The sequence below is a fragment of the Parus major genome, chromosome 22, assembly GCF_001522545.3.
Source record: "Parus major isolate Abel chromosome 22, Parus_major1.1, whole genome shotgun sequence".
Classification (NCBI taxonomy): Eukaryota; Metazoa; Chordata; class Aves; order Passeriformes; family Paridae; genus Parus; species Parus major.
Genome location: NC_031790.1, coordinates 753,682 through 757,135, shown reverse-complemented (window position 1 = coordinate 757,135; position 3,454 = coordinate 753,682). Strand labels below are relative to the sequence as shown.

The 3,454-nt window shown below is 65.6% G+C and overlaps 1 pseudogene; it reads right to left on the bottom strand.

The window, feature by feature from the left end:
* LOC107213941 overlaps positions 1–3,454 on the bottom strand; it is an 8,219-nt pseudogene that overhangs the window by 1,152 nt on the left and 3,613 nt on the right.

Below are 3,454 nucleotides of genomic sequence, written 5' to 3'. Positions count from 1 at the left end.
GGGCTGGAACAGGGTCTCGGGGCAGCGGAAGCGCTCGTTGCCGATGGTGATCACCTGCCCGTCGGGGAGCTCGTAGCTCTTCTCCAGCGAGGAGGAGGAGGCGGCCGTGGCCATCTCGTTCTCAAAGTCCAGCGCCACGTAGCACAGCTTCTCCTTGATGTCGCGCACGATTTCCCGCTCGGCTGCGGGACACGGCGGCGGGACAGGCTCAGCCCGGCGTCCCCGCCGCGGCGTCCCCGGCCCCCCGCCGGCCCCCGCCGCCCCGTACCGGTGGTGACGAAGGAGTAGCCCCTCTCGGTGAGGATCTTCATGAGGTAGTCGGTGAGGTCGCGGCCGGCCAGGTCCAGGCGCATGATGGCGTGGGGCAGCGCGTAGCCCTCGTAGATGGGCACGTTGTGGGTGACGCCGTCCCCGGAGTCCAGGACGATGCCTGGGACAGGGGGAAGGTGAGAGGGGACGCTCGGGGCTGCCTCGGTCCCCGTTGGTGGCGGGCGGTCCCCGACTCACCGGTGGTGCGGCCGGAGGCGTAGAGGGACAGCACGGCTTGGATGGCCACGTACATGGCGGGGACGTTGAAGGTTTCGAACATGATCTGGGAGGGGAAAGGAGAGGGGCAGGGGGTGAGGGGTGGGCACGGGGGGCACCAGCACGGCTCGCCCCAAGCCCCGGGGCTGCTGGAAAAGCACGGGGATCGGCGCGGCGCACCAAGGGTGGTGTCACACGCGGGCAGCGGTGGCACTGAGGAGGAGGACGGGGACCACTGAACGCTCTGGGAAACGCGTGGGGCAATGATGGCACAGAAACGTGAGTGACCGCGGCACGGGGAACACGCGGTGGGGAAAATCCTGCAGATCCACGCATGGCGACTTCCCATCGGGATCTCTGCCCTTACCCTGCACCCCACAAATCCCACAAATCCCCCAAATCCCCCAAATCCCCCAGATCCCCCCATGGGGCTCCTGAAGTGCCGTACCTGGGTCATCTTCTCCCGGTTGGCCTTGGGGTTGAGGGGAGCCTCGGTGAGCAGCGTCGGGTGCTCCTCGGGGGCCACGCGCAGCTCGTTGTAGAAGGAGTGGTGCCAGATCTAAGGCAGGAATTGGGGTCTCAGCGCCCAAAGCCAAGGCAGGGCTGGCTGCCCACCCCGGGAGGGTCTCACCTTCTCCATGTCATCCCAGTTGGTGATGATGCCGTGCTCGATGGGGTACTTGAGCGTGAGGATGCCCCTCTTGCTCTGCGCCTCGTCGCCCACGTAGCTGTCCTTCTGCCCCATGCCCACCATGACGCCCTAGCGCCGGCGACAGAGCCTCGTTAGCCGCGTTCCGGAGATCAGAGCGGGGCTGGGGGCCACCCCCGGGTACCCACCTGGTGCCGGGGCCGCCCCACGATGGAGGGGAAGACGGCACGAGGGGCATCGTCGCCGGCAAAGCCGGCCTTGCAGAGGCCGGAGCCGTTGTCGCACACCAGGGCGGTGGTTTCCTCCTCGCACATGCTGGGGCCGGCGGCGCTCGGTGCTCGGGGGGACCTGGGGGAAGCTGCCGAGGGGGGGAGAGCGGCGTTAGGGAGCGGGAGGGGACGGGGTTGGTCCGGATTTGGGCTGGGAAGCGCTGGAATCCTCGGGGATGGGCGGCCCTGTAAAATCCTCTGCGGGCCGGGGGTGGTGGGAGCCCGGCGTGCTGGTGATGCTCGTTCCCCTGTGGGTGCTGCTCATCCATCCTCCTCCAGCCGGTGGCCAAAAGCGGTGCCAGAGCCTCCTGCCCGCGCTCCCCGGGGAGCTGCGGTGCTGCCGTGCCCGGCTGGTGCCCCCCAAAAGCGGGCAGGGGGTGCCAGGTGATCTCATCCGCTTCTGTCTCACATCCGCTCCCAAAAACGGGGGGGAAAAAATCACCGGGGGATGCCCCCTGTGCCAGAGGGCGAGCTCCTGAATCCAGAGGGAAACAGGCAAAACCTCGCAGGAGCCCAAAAAGCCAGAAAAAACCCCCCAAAAAACCCCAAATCACAGAGATTTCTGCAAGAGCACAACCTGCTCTGGCCTCAGCCCAGCTCTCGTCACCTCCAGCGAGGTCACGCCGAGGTTGGCACCCCCAAACCCAGCTGGGGCCACCCCATCAAGGCTGGGGAACCCCAAAAACCCCCGCCCGGGGTGTTTTTCCTGCTCTCCGAGGAGGAAGAGAAGCAGGGCTGGGCAGGGCAGTACTCACCAGAGAGGCGAGAGCTCCTTTCCTCTGGGACCGAGCCCCGAAGTGCCGTGGGTATAAATACCAGCGAGCCCGAGGAACCTCAGAGGCGGATCCTCTCTAAACAAAGACCCTAAATAGGCTCAGTGATGGTGTGTTGGCCATATGGCCATATAAGGTGTTTTATTTCATTAAATTGACCTTGGGCTGGTGGTAGGAGCCGGCACGGTTAAATTATTGTAGGAAAATGTATGGCAGGGATGCTCGGGAGCAACACTTGTCTGCTCCTTTTATGCTCCGATAAGTGACAGGATGGGAAAAACCAGGTGGAAGCGAGTCCTGGGGAGAAATCCCACGGCGGGATGTTGGGGTTCTGCCCTGGGGACACCCCGGGATGGGGGTTTGGTGTGGCTGAGCCGCTGGAGATGCGCGGGGTTGGTGCCATCGCCTCCTCCCGGCCTGGATTTCCCCCTGCATCCCTGGAATCCGGCACTTCTGGGAATTCCGGCCTCCCCCTGTGGTTTTCTCTCTCTCTCTCTCCGCCCCCATTTTTGGGTTTTTGGTGTCCCAAAGCCCCTCGTGCCCCAAACCCTCGGGTCAGGGGTTGTGGGGTCCAAATCCCCACCCCACGCCGAAGGTGAGCCTGGTTCTGATCCCTCCTGGGTGGATTTTGGAGGTGGGATGAGCTCAGACCCCCCAAGGGACAGGGTGGGCGCTGTCCCCGAGCCCCCCGGGGCCACCCCCGGCCCTGAGGCCGAGCCTCGGCAGCGGCAGCGGGGCCACAGAGGCCGCTGGCCCCGGCAGAGCCCGAGCAGCAGCTCCCAAACTCCCGAGTGCCTTTTTAAGGACAACGGGCCCTGGCCGGGGAGGCACCCGGGGGAGGCAGCAGAGATGTCCCGGAGTCACCCCCCGGAGCTGGGCGGGCTGGAGGGAAACTGAGGCACCGATCCCGAGCTGTGCCCGCGGCAGGGACAGCCGGGCACTGGAGCAGTGACAAGGAGCTGCCACCAGCACAAGGGACCCAAAGGTGACGGTGTCACCTGTGGCTCCAGAGAGGGGATGGGCTCTGTGCTGTCACCCCCGGAGGACAGGGACAGGGTGTCCCCAGTACCGTCAGTTCACAGCTCCAGTGTCCCCAGGGCCGGCTCTGTCCCCTCTACACTGTCACCCCCCAGAGGACAGGGACAGGGTGTCCCCAGTACCGTCAGTTCACACCTCCAGTGTCCCCAGGGCTGGCTGTGTCCCCTCTGGGCAGGACAGGGACAGGGTGTCCCCAGCAC